The sequence below is a fragment of the Vombatus ursinus genome, unplaced genomic scaffold, assembly GCF_900497805.2.
Source record: "Vombatus ursinus unplaced genomic scaffold, bare-nosed wombat genome assembly UNPS02014841.1, whole genome shotgun sequence".
Classification (NCBI taxonomy): Eukaryota; Metazoa; Chordata; class Mammalia; order Diprotodontia; family Vombatidae; genus Vombatus; species Vombatus ursinus.
This window is the reverse complement of record NW_020954619.1, coordinates 30064949-30085752: the sequence shown is the minus strand read 5'-3', so window position 1 is coordinate 30085752 and position 20804 is coordinate 30064949.

Genomic DNA, 20804 nt, shown 5'->3' with positions numbered 1-20804 from the left:
TCCTCCTTGAGCATGGGAAGGTACTATATGTGGCATGATTTTAGCTTTTCCTTAGTCATCCTTTTTTCTACATTATTTTTAATTTTGTAAATCATCTAAATTTTTGCCAATACATGAAATGAATCTGAAGACATCTTATTCTTTTAGTGTCAGTTAGTTGGGGTATAGTTTCTTGCTTTCATTTATGTTGTTACCTGGCTAAACCTCTGATAAGAAGCCTGTGAGCCAGTGAAACCTGGTTTAACTCATTCAGCTCTAGCTCCCAGGATGCATATATGTTAAAGCTTCACTGACCCAATGACTGAAAGTCTCCTCTTGTCCACCCAACAGATGCTTTTATGCTATGGAATGGTTAGAGTTAAGTTTCTTGGCTACTTGTCATTCATTCCTTATTAGTCAATTGATATAATACCTTCATTTCAATAGTCCAGAGTGCCCCATTGCTTTGTTTGGCTGGCAAAGGGTCTGTCTCCTATTAGTTCCACATCTACTCTTTGTTTAAAAATTCTGGATAAGTTTGAGTCCTGAGTAGCTCTAGGCCTTTGATTGGAATATACATCCTGTTGCCAATTTGAGCTACCTATTGTGTGTTGCTTATGGAAGTATGGGCAATGGAGGTACACCCGTAGGATTCTGCATTGGTGTCTGTTCTCCTACTCTGAGAGTAGCAGTGAAACATTTTGAACTCTATACCCGTGTGACATTTTTTAATCTGCAACTGAACCACACCTCTCATCTGGCTAGGCAAAACCTCTCCCAATTTAGCTAGGTTGATCCTCAAAAATTTCCAAGTTTCATGAGACCAGAAAGAGATTGAAGTTTAATAGTATAGTGCATAAGGACAAAAGGTACTTTCTATAACACGAAGAAACATTACAGGAGGACTTGAAGGGAGATGCTCACTATGAAGATATATAAAATGCTTTAAAAATGCCTGCTGACTGAATGACTGTTGGGAGAGATGGTATTGCCCTATTGAGAGTAGGCACTATTTCTGAGTTTTTTTTTCAGGTAGATTTATCCAGGGTCATTCATATTCTTAGTCTCTTTTGTGAACAACTTCATACAAGGTAACAAGCAAATTTTATAAATGCTTGTGTCAAAGAAACTGAGAACAAGAGTCCTGAATCCTTGCCTTTGTCCTTACTCATATTACTCTCTGGCCATTGAGCTAATTAGTCACAGATATGTACATGTATATATGCATACATAAATATGCAATTTTATATGCAAATGTTCAATTCAATAATCATTATAGAAGAGAATAATTTAACCTGTACTGTGTTTGAGCAATGCAGATAATGAATTTTCTAAAAGCTATTAAATATCTTTTGCTAAGTGCCTAGGAGTAAGTAGTTTGTCTTTCATACTCTGGTCTCTTCAGGGAACATTAAAAGCCTTTAGTTTCATTGATTAAGAAGTGGAAAGATACTGAAGTCTATGGTTAGAAGATCTTAAAAATGTATCATTTAGAGGTGAGAAATGGTAAACATACTCATGCCAGTAATTTTATAATTGTCAGAGTTTCTGAAATATTTATTCTGTATTTGAGGTCTGTTCCTAACCTTTTATTCTCTTTTTAAGACTTTAAATGCAGCAGTTGGAAAGCTAAGTGACTCAGAAGAAACGGAAATAAAATAGATTTATAACAGGAGTTGCTGACAGTTTGAAGTTTGATAGTCTATGAAAACTTGAAAATTTCTCTCTTTTATTTGGCCCCAGAGCATGACTTATTGATTGAGCTGACAAACTCAAGCTGATGTAGTACAAGACCATTTCATCAATAATATCTCTTTTGCTTATCTAGTAAGTAACCTTGGTGTTCAATGGAGAGGGACGAAAAAAATCACTAGGTGAAAATAACTTCTCCAACTGCAGAGATTGAAAAGGCTATTAATCCAGTTATAACTCAACTAGGGACTAATTGGGACAACTTTAACAAGAGAAAAATGAACCTCTCCAACAAAGCATTCAGTGGTTTCAAATAAATAACATCATAATATTTGGCAATGGAAGGAACCTTGGAGAACATCTGGCCCAACTCCCTTCATTTTGCAAATAAGGAAACTGAGGCTTCAAGATTATAAAAGAAAACTAATGTCAGAGCCTGCATTCTAAGTGAGGTGCTCTTTAACACTTGGTTGGATATGGCTTTATGAGGCCAAGTTCATTGCCAGCTCTAGTGGCAATTAAACATTATTTGGGACAGTGATTTTGAGAGGATTTTATTTTGTAACAACAATGGGCATATATAATGCTAATAACCCTACGTGTGTTCAGAATGTTTGAACTTGGCCAGTTGAAACTGGACAAGGTTGGGAAACATACCATTACTTATTTTTCTATTAGTTGACTACCAAATTTCATGTCATGCACATTTTTCATTGCTTTTTTCTTATTTCACTAATTCTGTGGATTTTAATGTAGTACAAGCTCTGAAATTGCTGCTGCTAGCCCATTTTGCAGGGCAGATTGAGTCTCCAAAACAAGGTTGACTACTTATCCACTTGGGGCAATAGTGGCCTTTGAGGGTTTAGGATATTATTCTTTTAGTTCGATAGCTCAAGAACTTTTATCCACATCACCTGTTTGTGGATAAACAAATAATGGATAATACATATCACCTGTTTATGTATATTCCTTCTAACTGCCTTAATAGAAATACAGTTCTCAAGAGTTACAAGAATCATCTTCCCTCATAGGGATGTAAATAGTTTAATCTTATTAAATAATATTTTTTTCCTGTTTACTTTTTTATGCTTCTCTTGAGTCTTGTATTTGAAGATCAGATTTTCTGTTCAGCTCTAGTCTTTTCATCAGGAAGGGTCAAAAGTCCTCTATTTCATTGAATTTCCATTTTTTTCCCCTGAAAGATTATGCTCAGTTTTGCTAAGTAGTTTATGGTTATGATCCAAGTTCCTTTGCCTTCTAGAATATCATGTTCCAAGTCCTCTGATTCTGTAATGTAGAAGTTGCTAAATCCTGTGTAATCCTGACTGTGGCTCTTGATACTTAAATTATTTCTTTCTGGCTGCTTGCAATATTTTTTTCCTTGACTTGATAATTCTGGAATTCTGGAATTTGCCTACAATATTCCTTGGAGTTTTCATTTTAGAATCTCTTTCAGGAGGTGATTGGTGGATTCTTTCAATGACTATTTTATTCTCTAATTCTAGGTTATCAGGGCAGTTTTCCTTGATAATATCATGAAAGGTACTATCCAGGCTATTTTTTTTGATGATGGCTTTTGAGTAGTCCAATAATTATTAAATTACCTCTCCTGGATATATTTTCTATATCACTTGTTTTTTCAATGAGATATTTTACATTTTCTTATATTTTTTCATTCTTTTGATTTTATTTGAATAATTCTTGATGTCTCACTAACTACAACTTGCCCAGTTCCAATTTTTAAGGAATTATTTTTTTTAATTAGCTTTTGTACCTCCATTTGGCTAATCCTAATTTTTAAGGAGTCATATTCTTTTTTAAAATTTTATTTGCTTGTTTGTTTTTACTGTTCAACATTCACTTCTATAAGATTATGAGTTCCACATTTTCTCCCCCTCCTTCTGCTCCCCCCTCCCCAAGATGGCATGAAATTTGATAGAGGCTATACATGTGCAATTATGTTAAATGTATTTCCACATTAGTTGTGCTGTAAAGAAGAATTAGAAAAGAGAAGAGGGCAAATAATATGCTTAGATCTGTTTTCAGACTCCATAAATCTTTCTCTGGATATGGACATAATTTTCCATCATGAGTCTTTTGGAATTGTCTTAGATCCTTGTCCTGCTGAGAAGAGTTAAATCTATCAAATCTATCAAAGTTGGTCATTGCACAATGTTGCTGTTACTGTGTACAATGTTCTCCTGGTTCTGGTCACTTTATTCAGCATTAGTTCATGTAAGTCTTTCCAGGTTTTTCTGAAACCCACCTGCTCATCATTTCTTATTCCATTATACTCACATACCACATTGTTAAGTCATTCCCCAATTGATGGGCATCCCTTCAATTTCCAATTCTTGACCACCACAAAAAGAGCTGCTATAAATATTTTTGTAAATGGGGGAAGGAATTTTTTCCTTCAGTAGATTTTTTTTTTCATTTGGTCAATTGAATTTTTTAAGGAATTGTTTTTTTCAGTCAATTTTTGTCCTTCCTTTTTCAGGCTATTGATTCTCTCTTGCATAACTCATTTCTTTTCCCAATTTTTCTACCTCTCTTATTTGAGTTTTAAAATCCTTTTTTGAGCTCTTCTAAGAAAGATTTTTGGGCTTGAGACCAATTCATATTTCCTTTTGAGGCTTCACATGTAGGCATTTTGACACTGTTTTCCTATTCTGAGTTTGTATTTTGATCTTCCCTGTTTCCATAGTAGCTTTCTATGATCAGGATTATTTTCTGGTTTTTTTTTTACTTCATTTTAAAGACCTATTTCATGACTTTTAAAGTTGAGCTCCACTCCTGGGGCACAAGGGGCACTGTTCCAAGCTTCTTGTACTGGGGGCCAAGGGTCAGTCATTGGCTGTCTGAGCCAGGGCTTCAGGTGCTGGCAGCTTGTCCACTGTGCAGGGGTGGTCCAGCCCAGGTATGCCTGTTGTGTCGGGGTGTCCAGGGCTGACAGTTTGCCTTCTGCACTGAGGCTAGAGCCCTCACAGCTGGCCTGCTGTACCATTGTCCTGCTGAGCAAGGACTGAGGGCCTGGGTTGCTGATCTGTGCTGTGGCTATGAGCCTCCTGCTGGCTTTCCCAGACATTGTCTACACTGAGCTGTAGTCCCCTTTTATCCGAGTGAGACCTTTCCTGAAGTCATTCTAAATTATCTTACACTGGAAAATTATTTCACTTCACCTTTTTGTATATTCTGTCACTCCAGAATCCATTTAGATTGTTGTTTCTGAAGGAGATTGCAGAGAGCACAGACATCTTCCTAGCTCCTCTCTGCCATCTTGGCTCTGCCCTGCCTTGATTGGTTTTGATAAAATTATTTTCTTTTAAAATCTGTTATAACGTAAGGTTTGCAGGGTTTGTGGGTGAAGAAGTGTGGGTACATTCACATATTTATTTCCTATGTATTTTATATTTATTGATCTGCATTTATTCCTCCTCTGTGAGATTGCACAGTACTTGAGGCAAGGACCATTATGCTTTGTGACTACACACTTAGCACATTAGAACAGTACTTTGCATATACAAGGTCTTACTAATTGCTTTTGGATTAATGAATCAGTTTTCTAAATTTTCATTTTTACACAGAAATATTTGAAGTACTTTGTTTTTGTGAGTGTATTTTAAGAAGGAAAAATCTGTTATTCTTGCCTCTTGTGTCTCATGATCTATACACCTCTTCTCTAAAAATGATGGTGCAAATTGCATAGATGGTTAAATAAAGACTATCCCCTGCACTCCGAAATCTAAGTTGACTTTGAACTTGCTCATGCAGAGCTGTTCTCTGGACTCAGTTCTGACTATTCACAGATACACTAGCAGAAAATCATTTAATCTGAGATTAGAAAATAAACTGATCAATAATGGAACTGAAATTTTGTCCGGTATATAATGTTAATAAATGCTACAATAGAAAACCTAACTAAACCTCACTCTTGGACAATAAATACTTGCATGATCTAATGAAGACATGACGAATGCACCCATCCCCTAGAGAGTTGGGCCCTTTGTCCGATAGAAGGGGCTAAAGTCACTAAGTTTAAAGAAGCTCAGAGTTAAAACTACACTGTTCTCACAGGGAACTAACCAAAGGGTTATTTTCTTTTTAAAAAAAATTACTGACAAAGAGAATAAACATCAAAAGGATGAAGTTTCCTAGGCAGAAGCCTCTTGCTGCTTCCTCATCGTTTGTGTCAGGAAATGGGCTATGCCCTTGATCTCTACTTTTATGTGCTCTGCTTTGAAAAAAAAAATGCTACAAGTTGACTCATAAATCCCTAGAAAATCCTCTTGTTTATCTCTACTCTTTCTATTAGTGCGGTGTAATATGAAGAGCTCAGGCTGGGGAGTAAAGAGATTAGAGTTCAAATCTTCCCCTTTGCCATTAACTAAGTGTGTGACCTTAGGCAAATTACTTAATCTCTCTGACTACCTCTGTCTAGTTTTTCTTTTATTTACTTATTTTTGAGATTTCTGTTTGTGCTTTGCAAGTTCCTGTTTCCCACAAAGTGAAAAGTGGTGATAGAAAGTAAATAAGGCAGGAAGAACAAAACCTACAGTTCTTTCCATAGGATCTTTTTTGGACATTGTCTTGTTAATCAAGAACTAGCCTCTGCAACAGGAAGAATCTGGGTTTGAATTCTACTTCTGACACTACTGGTTGCATGACCCTGGGCAAATTACTTTGACCTCCTAGTGCTCCAGAGAACATTCTAAGACTATGAGTTGCAGAATAAGGGCTGATCTGCTTCCTTAAAGTGTGTTTCCAATCTCAGCGTGAAAGTATAGACCCAGAGGACCCCTTTGTACCCAAACCAAAACAAATATAATTTGAGCTGCACTAAAAACCCCATGAGGATATTTTTATGTACATTGGACCATTGAAGAGACTAAGGCACAGACATGTTAAATGACTTGCTTAAGGCCAGAGACATAACCTTGGAGCTAGATCCCTGATTTCCTAATCTAGAGTTCTCCCTTCCATTATTATGTTCTTCCCTTGTGTAAGAGTTGTCAAGAAGTCCAGTGGGATTTTCTCTGCAACTTTCCACCCAAGCTCAGAATACACTGGATTTTACTAGCATAATCTTTTCCTCAAATAACTAGGCCAAGTTTCTTCTAAGACAACTTGTTTTGATTTATTGTAGTGGCCCCATTAATCCAACTGTGACATGAACTGAATGTGTCAGAGAGTCAGGAACTTGGCTATTGACCTTGTAAAGGGGGCCAATCCATCTTTGTACAGTAATTAATATTTAAAAGCAAGAAATCACATTCCTATACCTAATTTTAACTAGTTTGACCAAAAATAGCTTTGGGGCCAATGATTTCCCCATTTATTTCTCAACTAATGCAATTTATAAAAACAAGCTCTCCCAGACTACCAACGAGCTGGTAAATGTTTACTAGTACTCTCTCACTCAAAAAAAAATAGTTTACATACATACATACATACATATATATTTATTATAAAACTTACTGATATAAAGATTATATAGCACATAGCTTACTACTACTACCAAAACATGTAATATTATATAATGTAAATTCCATATAACCAATTTATTTTCATACAATATTTTCATTGATTTTTGAGAAATTATTATATGCATAGTCAACCTATATTGCAATTCAGTCATGATTTGACAAATGAAGTTGCAACACAATTCTCTCCTTTTCTCAATAAATTGTCTTTAAATTTGATGTGTGATCTGTTAAATATTTCTCACCCTCATATAAATTATCTTCACCTTCAGCACTACTCATTATAATTATGCTAGCTATCTTTTTAGCTTTCTGAATAGCTGTAGGGATTGCCACATTGTTTTATTCTACATTGTTATCCACAAAATCTTGAAAATCATTTAAATCAATTTTATGTTTTTAAATTTCACTTTAATGATACAATTTTTAAACCAGGTATCCATAGTGATTTTAGTAGTTCACAACGCCAAGTAAATAATTAGAATAAATCAAAATAACAAAAAATGATTTCATCCTTATATCTGTCTGCTAACAAACATAAGTTATTGTATTGAATTTTATTTTTAGTAACATATTCCTGGGAAGATCATTATATTACTTTTATTCAATAGAATATCTTTAAACGTATGTGACAATCAAATCTTAACTTGACATTCATGCTTTCTAGTACCAATCTTTAAAGTTTTTGAAACTTTCAGTGCATTTATTTTTGCACTTTCTGAATGTTAGTTGATCTTGACTACAATGCAGTTGAAATTAATAAAAATTCTTCAAGAATGGTAATAATTAACACAAAATCTTGCAAAAAATAATGTTAAATAATTCCTTTGCCAAACCAAAACAAGAAGAATGAGAGAAATGTCCATGTAACGCAGGATGTAACCACTATACAGCAATAGCAGCTTGTAAACTACATACTACCCACCTTTCAATTTTAAGTTCTTTATCTCACATTTCTAGCTTGGTTGATTTTTTGTTAGATTGGTAATAAATTGAATAAATGTTATCCAGATATATTTTAAATGACTATATTTAGATGATTGATTTCAAATGTTGAATCCAAATGATAATTGCAGTTGATTTTAAACAATGCCAAAAGTGATTTTAGGGCAATTTTCTAATGACTTTATAGCTACTCCAGACTTTCTTTCCAGCATTGCATTACCACCATCAGAAAAAAAAATATTAAGTTCGCTTTCAAGTATTAATTGTTAATAGCACAATCAAGCAAAATGCACAAAAATGTATTGCGAGTGCACTCTCCAATGGTTGACAACATATTCTTTTAAGGCAATAAACATTATCATCAAAGGAGCTGAGTGATCTGTTCTTTAGCTGCATTTAACAAGTGACTCATAACATGCCCAAAATGTAACAGTCAACTCTCTAAAATCAGTTAAAGTCAGCTCTAGCCAACCCCAAACCCAACATATTTTTCAGAGCTAGAAGCAAGTCATTTCACCTTGCTGATCTTCTTTATCTATACAATGGGTAGAATAATATGTTACCTGCCTGACAAAATTATTATTTTTGGCACTAGGTTAGTTAAGGCTTTGTAAGCCTTCCAGCATGATATAAATATGAATTAACATTATTATTCAGTATTGTTTTGAACTGTACCTGTAATTACATAGTGTAAGAGAGTTACCTGTACATTGAGAGAGTCAGTGACTTGTCCAGGGTCACACAGAGTATATATCAGAGACAGAAGTTGAATCCGTTTATTATTGCTTTGGAGGCCAGTTCTCTATGCACTATACCATACTACCTCTCATAGCCTATACAAAGTTATTGATATTAAGTTACACTCTAGTATTACTTAATAATGTGTATGATCAGTTAAGCATAATTTTTCAAATGTAGATGCTCTTTAATTGTCAGAACCCCATTTTCAAAGTATTATTAGTGAAGTATATTCTGCCATGTGGTATCTGAGGTCTTCACAACATTTCTGAGATATAATAAATCAGATTTCTGATACAGTGCATTTTATCAAGCTGGTTGTAAATGAATCTGCCTCTTAATTCATAGTTTTAGTGTTGTTTTTTGTTAGATTGACAAATCAAATCTTCTTTCTCCTAGGATTTTCCTTAAGACCAGGATAATGACTTATTTTCAATTGTCCAATAAATGTTTCCCATAATGAATTAGCAAATATCTTCATTAATGTTCTCCATTTGCACTTTTTGAAAATGTTTTCATAGAGATATACTTGAGTCACATATACATTTTATCTTCAGATGATCTGATCACATAGAAACAAAAATAGCGATCTCTCTGTTGTCCTGCTAATGGGACTTCAGAATAGAATGGAGAAATGAAACTCACAAAGTGTTCACATGTCTAACTTTAAGAATCTTTTTTGACCTCTTTGTCCAGTAAGTATTCAACAAGTGACACTAACAAGCTGTATAATTGACTGGATTGAAGGTCTGTCTTTTCTCTATTCTCTGCTGTGTGCCCTAATGAGCAATGAAATAGCAAAGAGATGGGAAAGAAAAGAAGAGTAAGAATCTAGTTTTGGATATTTGACAAAGAAACACATATTTCACAGCAAAGGCATTGTTGAATGAGGTAGTATGATAAGAAAGGTAATAATAAGATTTTCTTTCCATAAGCCTATAGTTTACTCTCCCATAAATATATGGTGGAAATTATGAACTTGTACCTGGATCTCATATTGGATGAGCTATACATGTATACATAAGATATATATAGTATATATATGGTGAAATATATAAGTATAACACATATACCTCAGGGACTCTAATGGAAGGACACACACACAGGGAATACATACATTGAGGCACATGTATTACATGGTCATTTCACTTCTTTGGTCCTACTGCCAAAGTCTTTTGGTGATGTTATCATGTTGCTCTCTACTGGGCCTGTTTACTCATAGACATCACTCTTTCATGCTCTTTATTATGCACTTTTATACCTTTCAACCAGCTTCAGTCATCTGTCTATCTGTAGGGCCCCCTAATACTCTGTTCACCATTCACTGGGGATGCTATAGTTCATAAGGTTGTATTGCAAGGGTCTCTTTTCAGATAACTTTTTTGCCTCCTCTTGGGCTTTGGTTAGTGAAGTACAATGGAAAGGATATGAGCTCTGGAATTAGATAATCTAGGCACAAATCCTGCTTACTGCCTATTTGATCTTGTCAAGTTACTTAACCTCTCATGGCTTCAAATTCCTCATCTGTAAAATGAGAGGATCAGACTAGATGATCTCTGAGATTCCTTCAAGACCTAGATCTAGACCTAGACCTAGATCTTTGATTTTATAATCCTAAATGATTGTCTTCACCTGCTGTTCTGTATACCAGTCCCTGTGGAGCACTGTACTTAATTAGTCTCTCCATGAATGGGAGTAGGGAGGCTTATGGCTCCTTCAGCCAATAAATTTGAATCCTTCTCTTCAACCAAGCTACAATAGAGGTTAGCAGATGCTCAGATTATTGTCACATCTTTTATTTTAAATACAATATCCTCTGACTCAGTTCACCACTCACCTGACTTATGGTTATGAACTCATTTTAGTTCTTCATTCTTATCATACACACTTGCCTGTTGCAAATATTTCCCAGGCTTTGTCTTTTTTAAAAGGAAAAGGAACTGAGTGAAATTGTGGTAAGAATTTTTTTTCTCCTACTAATAACATCATTGTTCCTCTCCTACACAAATTGCAATGGTTGGGAAGGTTTGAAAAGATAGAAATGATTGGTGACTTTTATCTCAGCAATAATCACTTTTTGGTCTTTCTCCAGTCTCTTTACATTTGAGGCAATCCTCTTATTATAGAGGGAGCTCACCTGACCTGCTCCTCATACCTCAGTCCTTTTCCTCAGTGACAGCTACAGACAGACCTTCTATGTCAAGAAGTTGTTAATTTTATAGTAGGTGGAGGTAATTTTATTTCAATAGCTCAAAAGTAATTTGTGTTTTACTACTCTACTGTGTATATTTTTAACTGTGTGACTGTAGGCAAGTCACTTAATTTCATTGGACCTTAGTTTCCAAATCTGTAAAATGAAGGAATTGAACTAAGTGACCTCTGTATTCCCTTTTGGTTTTAGATGGACACTGGTCCTATAATCTCTGATATTCATTTCACTAATGTATATTTATGTTTGTCTGTCTCCATGTATACATACATATATTACACATACACGCATACACACATACTTTACAATGGTATATTTTATGCTACTTTGATCCATGAAATTAATCATATACAGACTCATTTTTACTATTATATGTTGACAGAATCATGAAGGCTAATATTCAATAGTGCTTTAAGTTTTATGAAATGCTTATATATATGCATATGTGTATTATATATATATATACATAAACCCATTAGATATTATGATTATATTCCTCTCTAATTTTATTTTAAGATCCTTTAGGAAAAAGACAGATTTTATAATTTTCTTGTCTCTACTCACAATTACAAGCGAGTGATGGGCACATAGTGTTTGATAAAATTTTGACTGAGACAAAGCATCCTGTCATTGGCTAGAGAGAAAATATGTAAGAAGTACAGCCAAGAAAAAAAAATACACAAAATATCTCTCTCCAAAATTGCACATAGATCCATGACCTGACTATTCAATCAATCAAAATTTGTAGAGCTTCTAGTATGGTATAATGGAAAGAATACTCAATTTTAAATCAGAAAACCTGGGTTTCATTCAGTTGAATGGAGAATTATTGAAGTATTTTTCAAGGCATTGTGCTAGGGTTTGAGTTCTAAGCCTGCTATTTACTAACTGTGAGACCTTGGGTAAATAATTCAGTTCTTTCTCTGTTTTCTCACCTGCAAAATGGAGGTAATGATGGCTATCTCACAAGGTGTTTATGAGAAGGGGAGGAAAAACATTTTCCATACTCAGAGGGTCATATATTCATAGCTGGAAGTCACCTTCTATTCCAAACCCCTCATTTATTGATGAAGACATTAATTTCCACAGAGTTCAAGTGACTTGTCTAAGGTCATGCAGTAAATGGCAAAGTAAAGATTAAATTCAAGTCATCTCATCCCAAAGTCATTACTTATTCCATTATACCACACTGACTGAATCTTAAAGTCTGATACAACTGTGAATTGCTTTTTTGTCTGGACATATGATTTCATTGATATAGGTCTCCATGTAGAAACTCTCTTTACCAATGCACATATATAATTATTATACAACTTACACTTTAGGGAATGGCCTGGATATACTGAAAGGTGAAATGATTTGTTCAGGGTTACATAGGATGACATGATACTTGAACCTAGGTCATGCTGCCACTGTCAATATACTGCCTCTTCATAGTAGATACTTAATGCATGCTAAATTGAAATGAACACGCCATAACATTCCATTACTCTGATGCTTCTCAGTGTGTTTTTTTTTTCATCCTTAGGTGTAGCACACAATGTTGGTGTTGCCAAGGTCACAAAGTAGAAAACTGGTGGATAAAGAAGCCAAACGCTGGAAAGAACATCAAAGTTTAGACTCTCTGGAATGTAAAGATGAAAGAGGAGAGAGAGTCAGATAAAAGTAGAATGAGTAGCCCAGAGGATAGGATTGCTGGGTTCTCAAAATTCAACAGGAAGGAAAGCTTCAAGAAAGTTTTAGTGGAGGAAAAAAGCAAGTTGTCTGTAGCGTTGTAATGGTGCGGGTTGAGGATGGAGTGTGCAATGGGGAGAGCTTGTGTTGTTGGGAATCAGACTACTTGATCCAGTGGCCTTCTATGAACTGAATCAGGATATTTTGGGTTGCAGCTTTTTCTGTATTAATTTCTAGAAAGTGGAACTATATGTGCTGAGTGGTGTTTCCTTTATATAATTTGAATGAAAAGTACTTGTAGTCAAGAAAGAGTTTCTGTTTAAAGAATTATTTCAGAACCCTCTGTTCTTTCTTCCCTCCATATCCCCTTCCCCACCACAACTCTTTCTGTCCCACAGCATGCAAAAGGAGGGAATTTTACCACTAAAATTTTATTTGATAAGATGAATAACTTAATTTAGGCAAAAAAAATCTAACCAGATGCTCACATATGGCTCTTTAACCTCATTTTATTTTATTTTAAAATTTTTATCAATAGTTTTTGTTTTTATAGTGCTTTAATTCCCCAATGTCTCTGTCTCAGCCTCTCTCTCTCTCCCCAACATAGAGACCACCTTTATGACATAGAATTTAAAAGAAAGGGAGAAGGCAGTCCAGTCAAACTAACTGGTGTATGAACTGAATGTGAGTCCCTTAGTCACACTTTGAAATAGTATCCATTCTTTCCAGTCACTTTTCTTTATAAAAGACCCAACTATACCTCAATCCAAAAGAAACAAAAAAAATCCCTAAAAATCAATAACTGCCCAAAGTTTTTTCCCTTCCAATTTTTTTTCTTTAACTCATTCTCATGCATTTTTCTATATGCCTTTCAGACTGACAATAGTGTAACAGAACTTGTGGATCTCATTGGGATCAAATGCGTTTCTTAGCCAGCAGGTGACGGTTCCTTAGAGCTCAGGTTAGAGAGAGAAGAGGCTAAGCAGGGGATTTTATAGGTGAGGTACAATACAATCTGATAGGTTCCAACAGGGCCACATCTGATTCCCTTTCTCTTGGGAGACCCACTCTGAACAGCCACAAGGACAATGCAATTGGAAGGAAGATGATTGTTTCTCATTCTTAATATACTTAATTTACAAATTATTGCAACCTATTCTCCCCCCCACCCGTGACTTCTTTTTGTCCTGAGTCATAATGTCTGTTGAACTGAAAAGGCAAGTTTCAGTTCACTGGGTATAACCCTAGACTCTTTTTTCCATTGCTGTGCTTTGCTCTGATTCTTCCAGGTTCTTCCCAGCTCAGGAGGGCCTCCAGGGAAGAATCATCAAGGTCATTTAGACATAGCTCACTCCTGAAATGCCCTCTTTCTCAAATACCTGGGGATTTTTGTAATACTTTGCCCTTCTAAGAATAATTTATATCACTTAATATGAATGTGGTTTTTTATTATTATCTTCCAGAAAAGTTTCCATTGTGGCCATAACATCCCCATTTAATCTGTATGCATATGCCTCCTGATCTCTCAATTTTTTTGTGAAGATCCTTGCATCTGGAGGTAGTGACTTTAATAACTCTCTATTAATGAGCTTGCTTTCTTCTTTATTAGGATCGGTAAATCCAAATTTAATCTCTTGTTTAGCTCATTTCTGCTCCAAGTATACCCTTTAGCTTTAGCTTTCCTGTTTTCCTACCTCGTCACAACTTGTCTTCTCTTTATTACCTCTTTAGGTCTGCACCACTTAGTTTACTGTGAATTCCTTCCCTAGAACTGCTCACTGGGGGCAAATGAAGAGTTGCAGGCTCAGAGAGGTCCATTCAGTTGTCCAAGGTCACTCAGCTAATTGGGAGCTAGAAGAGGGATTTGGGCCGAGACTGTTTGCTTATAAATTTAGTATTCTTCTAATTACCTCACAGTGGACTCATGAGTACAAAGCACTATACAAATGTAAAAGAGTATTAGTTAAAGTGTGACATCATAGACCGAAAAATAGATGGTCTATATAGCTTTTCATGAGCACATCTACTAAACAGAGGCAGCTTGATTGAGCAGAAAGAATACTGAATTTGGAATCAGAGACTGTTGTCATTTAGCTGTTTCAGTTGTTTCTGACTCTGTGACCCCGTTTGGGGTTTTCTTGGCAAAGATACTGGAATAGTTTGCTATTTCCTTCTCTAGCTAATTTACAGATGAGAAACTGAGGGAGATAGGGTTAAGTGACTTGCCCAGGGTCACACAGCTAAGTCTGAGGCCAGATTTGAATTTAGGAAAATGAGTCTTCCTGATTCCAAGCCCAGTGTTCTATCCACTGTGCTTCCTACATTTTTCATGTTTGAGAGGGTTAGGCTAGATAGCAACTAAAGTTCCTTGTAGTTCTAAATCTATGATTTAGATAAGAGATAGTATGGCCTAGTGGATAGAGTCCTGGGCCTGGAGTTAAGAAAATCTGTGTTAAAAATCAGTTCCCTGGCAGTCATTAGATAGGTCTAAATGAGCCCATCATTTAAACTACTGGTACATTTGTCTATAGGATGCAGATATATTGTGATCTGATGGGGGAAACTCCCTCACCCAGTTTGTGCAAAGTAAAATATGGATGACAATGAACAAGGGAAAACAAAACAAACAAACAAACAAACAAACAAAAAAACTTCTCTATATTTTAGGTGTAGGCTTTAGTTTAGAAGCAGCTGTAGTATTACTACTACTACTACTACTACTACTACTACTACTACTACTACTACCACTACTACTACTACTACTACCACCACCACCACCTAAGATTTGTAAAGCTCTTTAAAGTCTCCAAACCAATTTTCATATAGTATTTCACTTGATCCTCATAACAGCCTAGTGAGGCAAGTACTGTAACTTTTCCTGTTTGACAGATAAGGAAATTGAGGCCACAAGAGGTTTTGTGATTTTTCCATGGTCATATAGTTTAATAAATATTTGAGGCAGAATTCAAACTCAGGTCTGCCGCATTGCAGTTTAAGCATTGCTATGCCAATTAGTTGCCTCTAGATTTCTTAAATTGGGTCTAGAATGCTTCGATTCCTTTGATCTGTGCTTATTTTTTTCTTAATTTTGGTTGGATCAATAGCATTTTTAACTATAGTAGATTTTAAGACTAACCGTAAGTCACAAAGAAGTTGTAATTTTTGTAAATGGTGGGATTTACTCCCAGCACTGAAATCACAGATATTCAAAACATTAAAATTGGATCCATAACCCTATAAATGAATCCAATGTTTTAAAAAATAAGAAATAATCATAAGAAAAATATTATTTATTGTATTTTTCTTCTAAATAAATGAGAAAAGTATGAACTAAATTCTAGAAGCTGGCTCAACAATAAATTTGACATGTTCTTAAAATAAGGTTAAGTATACATATAGTGTTATAAACAAGTAGAATTATTGTTTTGATTTTTCTCAAGAAAGTTTCCTCTTTTTTTTCTTAAAGCATGTAAAAACTAACCCCTGATGCCTCTCTAGGTGCATTGTTGACTCATCTCCTTAGGACTTTATTTACCATCCTTCTCACCAGTGTTAATCTGCCCCTCTCACACTTGCAGTTCCATTTTATGTGTTGTCTTCCCCCTTTAGAATGTAAACTCCTTGAGGGCAAGGATCACCTTTCTTTCTGCTTGTATTTGTATTGCCAGCCCTTCGCATATGGTGAGTTTATTGTACTGACTTTACCTGGGGAAGCCAGTGGGAACTAGGTTACCTAGAGATAAAAGGATAGATAAGTTCTCTTGGAACCTCCATCTCCTCATCTTTAAAATGGAGATGGCATCATTACATGGTCAATACATTACAAGATGGAGGATGATAATATTATATGTTGGAGCTGAAGAATAATTTTTCTTTTGAGAAATGATAGCTTTGCAAAGGATAAATTACATTGGGAATTGATTAGTAACATTGTTGGCATCAGTTCCAATTTATCACTCTCTACCTCTCAGTTATCAGTTTTGTAAAACATATGGAAAACAACAATATAAATGTAAGTTATCATCATAATAATCATAATAAAATTATATGAACAAAACTAGTATTTAATTTTTCCCTAAATACATAACTTTACTCTTTTCATAGAATCACAGAATTTGAGGGTAAAAACAAATCTTAGTGACCATCTAGTCAAACCCATACATATATAAATCCTCATTTGAATGAGAGGAGAACCTACTATCTCTAGAACCAAGCCCATAGGTTTAGAAAACTAATTGTGAAGACATTTGTATTTACATTGAGCTTAAATTTACTTCTTTGCAGCTTTCATCCATTGCTTCTAGTTCTGATCTCTGGGGTCATTGCTCTTGGCTGTTTATGCCTATAATTCTCTCTTCTCTCTTCCCCCATCACCTGCCTATTTTTTAAGACTCAGAACAATTGCTACTGCTTACTTGAAGCCTTTCCTGATTCTTCCGGCTACAAGTGATTTTTACTTCATCTGATGCAATACAACTTAGTATTCTCTTATACACATACCTTATTCTAATTTGTATTATATTCATCTGTATTTGGTCTTATTTCTCCTGAGACTTTAAGATCTCTGATGACAGGGATTGTTATATCTTTGCATTGATGCCCAACATACTTCATTATAAATTATAGGCTTTTGATAATGTTAACAGAGACAGAGTAATAGGAGTGAAGGAGTAAAGTAACCAGTGAAGAAGTACTACCTCAGAATGAGAGGATCCAGGATTCACATCTTTTCTCTAATGCATAATGCTTATGTGAGCCAGGCATATCATTCAATCGTTATGAACCTTTTTTCCCCTATGAAATGAAAGGGCAGGACTAGGTGGTCTTTGACATTCCTCTGCTTGAGATTCTATTAGTTGAATGAATAAACTTAGCCTTAGGCTTTGACTCTGATCCTCAACCAGACCTAGGATCCCAAGTGCAAGAAGCATCAATTCAAAGGAATCCCTTTGATGAGTCTCTGCAGCCTACATCACAACACACTCTACTCTTTTTAACTAAAAGTTTTATTTTGACTCCTTTTGAAAAATATATGTGTTCAAATACACAAACAAGAGCATAAGAAAATAAAATAAAAAAAAGCAGATAAACTGAAAATAACCACCACCAACAACAACAACAAAACCCTGGCATCATAAATTTTTGACTAGGACATTTATTTTCTGATCTTTTTTGTCCTTTCCCATGATGTGGATAATACAAATTTAGTACTGTTATTGTTTTCCTTAACTACATGGTAATAATTAATGTGATTTTTTTGGTTCTGCTTTCTTTACTCAGCAGCTTTAATTGGAATGTAAGTTCCTTGAGAGCAGAAACTATTTTCAATTTCAGCAGTTTTATCCCTTGTGACTTACCATAATAGGCCCCTAATAAATGCTTATTGTATTTTTAGTGAACAGACTGGCCAATGTGGGTCCAATCTTGGGAAGATGCTCAGGGGTTTTAACCAGTTGTCAACACACAATGGGGAAGTTCATATTGATGTATGATGTAGAAGCCCTGATCCCAGGCTCAGAGCATTGAATAGGTATTCTGGGAATACTTATTGAGTGATGAAGAAAAACCTTTTCTTTGGCTGCTGAGCTGGTAATGATTGTGAATGATGACAATGTTGTGATGATATTAACTGGAGGAAAGATACTTGGGAGATATTATCTGGCACTGACTAGTTGATGTGGAGGATAATAATGACTGACAATTGATATTGGGAATCATATGCTGGTATGAGGTTTTGAGCCTTTAGGAGAAACCCCCTGCTGTTCAAGTATACCCACTGAGGTAGAGATGTAGTCTATGGAATTGGGGTTGGGAAAGTAAGCTCAAAGTTTTGCTATCACATTATTTACTCTCATTTATCAGATGATAAAACTGAAACTCACAGAGGTTTAGTGACTTGTTTGAGATCATATAGCATAACATGAGATGTGATTTGAATCCATATCTTCCAAGATTCCATGTACAGTACTCTTGACACTACATTACAACAACAGAGCCTTGTATAAAGTATACATATTTATACATTGCTTTGTGCTCTATAACCATTGTGTTACCTAAGTATAGGCTAGGTAGTGCAGTGGATAGTGTGCCAAGCATCTTCCTGAGTTCAAATTAGGCTTTAGACACATCTGAGCTGTGTGACCCTACGCAAGTCACTTAACCATGTTTGACTCAGTTTCCTCATCTGTAAAATAAGCTGGAGAAGGAAATGGTAAAGCACTCCAGTATCTTTCCTCCCCCCCCCCAAAACAAAACAAAACAAATGGGGTCACAAAGAGTCAGACATGACTGTAATGAATGAACAGCAACAAATATAGGTTATTACTGAACACGTTAAAATTGCAAGTGTTTGGTTTCCATGCTAGTGTGGTAGAAAAACAACAACAACAACAACCACAAGAACAACCACTACCACCACCACCACCACCACCACCACCACTACCACCAAGTATTTAAGTGCCTACTATGTGTCAAGGAATGTGCTAATTATTGGATATACAGATATAAAAGCAAGGTAGTCCTTGCTTTCAAGGGACTTATTTTCTACTGGGTAAAGTACAGCATTGTGAATCAAAAGATATGGGTTTGAATCCAGGTTTTGATTATTAAAATTTGTATGACCCATGGCAAATCAATTTAGCTGCCTGGGCTTCAATTACATCTGCAAAATGAAAGGGTTATATTTTATAACTTTTAATTGGCACTGCATATATCTTGTATAAGCTCTTTGAGGGCAGAGATAGTGTTTTGGCCTTTCTTTGTATCATTGGCATTTAATACAGTGACTGAGACATACTAAATACTTATTTACTGACTGTGTGAACTCTAATGTAACTTCTAGCTATAAGTACAGTAATCCTATAAAGTAATTATAAAATATTTCAATGCTGTTAAAAATAATGGTGGGATTTATAATAGCTATCTTTATATTCCAGTTTTAATGAACATTTCCAATGAAGGTAAACATTTATGATACTTTATAATTGTGAATTCAAAATCTGTTAGCAATATTATAGAAATAAACAATTAGTCAAATATATTTTTAATCAAGCAAAAATATTTATTAAGGACCTAAAAGTATTTATTCAGTAGCTATACCTGTTAGAGATACTGGTTAGATGCTACAGATTAAAAAAAAAAAGAATAATTTCCTTCCCTCAAAGAACTCATGTTCTGTGGTATAAGATAAAATGTTGACATATAATTATACAGGCATACCTCAGAGCTATTGCAGGTTCAGTTTCAGACCACTGCAATAAAGCAAATATTGTAATAAAATGAGTCATATGAATTTTTTGGTTTCCTAGTACATATAAAAGTTATGTTTATACTAAATTGTAGTTTATTAAGTGGTATTATGTCTAAAAACAATATGCATACCTTAATTAGAAATACTTCATTGCTAAAAAACTTCTAACCATCATCTGAACCTTCAGTGAGTCACGATCTTTTGGTGGGTGGAGGGTCTTGTTTACCTCGATGTTGATAACTGTTACCTGATCAAGGTGGTGGCTGCTGAAGGTTGGGGTGGCTGTGGTAATTTCTTAAAATAAGACACAATGAAGTTTCCTTCATCTAATTGACTCTTCCTATCACTCAGATACTTAGAGGCTATTATAGGGTTATTAATTGGCCTAACTTCATTATCCTTATATCTCAGGGAATAGGGAAGCTCAGGAAGGAGAGGACAGGGGAATGGCCAGTTGGTAGAGTAGTCAGAAGACACACAATATATTTTAATTGAGTTCATGGTATTATATGGATATGGCTTGTGGCACCCTAAAACAATTACGACAGTAACATTAAAGATCACTGATCCCAGATCACATGACAGATATAATAAGAATAATGAAAAACTTTGAACTATTGTGAGAATTACCAAAATATGACATAAGGGCACAATGTGAGCCCATGGTGTTGGAAAAAGCTGATAGACTGCTTTGATACATGGTCACTACCAACCTTCAATTTGTAAAAAAAATGACTATCCATGAAGCACAATAAAATGAGATATCTCTGTATATAGTCTTACCATATAAGATATACATATAGGAATAAGATATAGTATAAACACACAAAACATA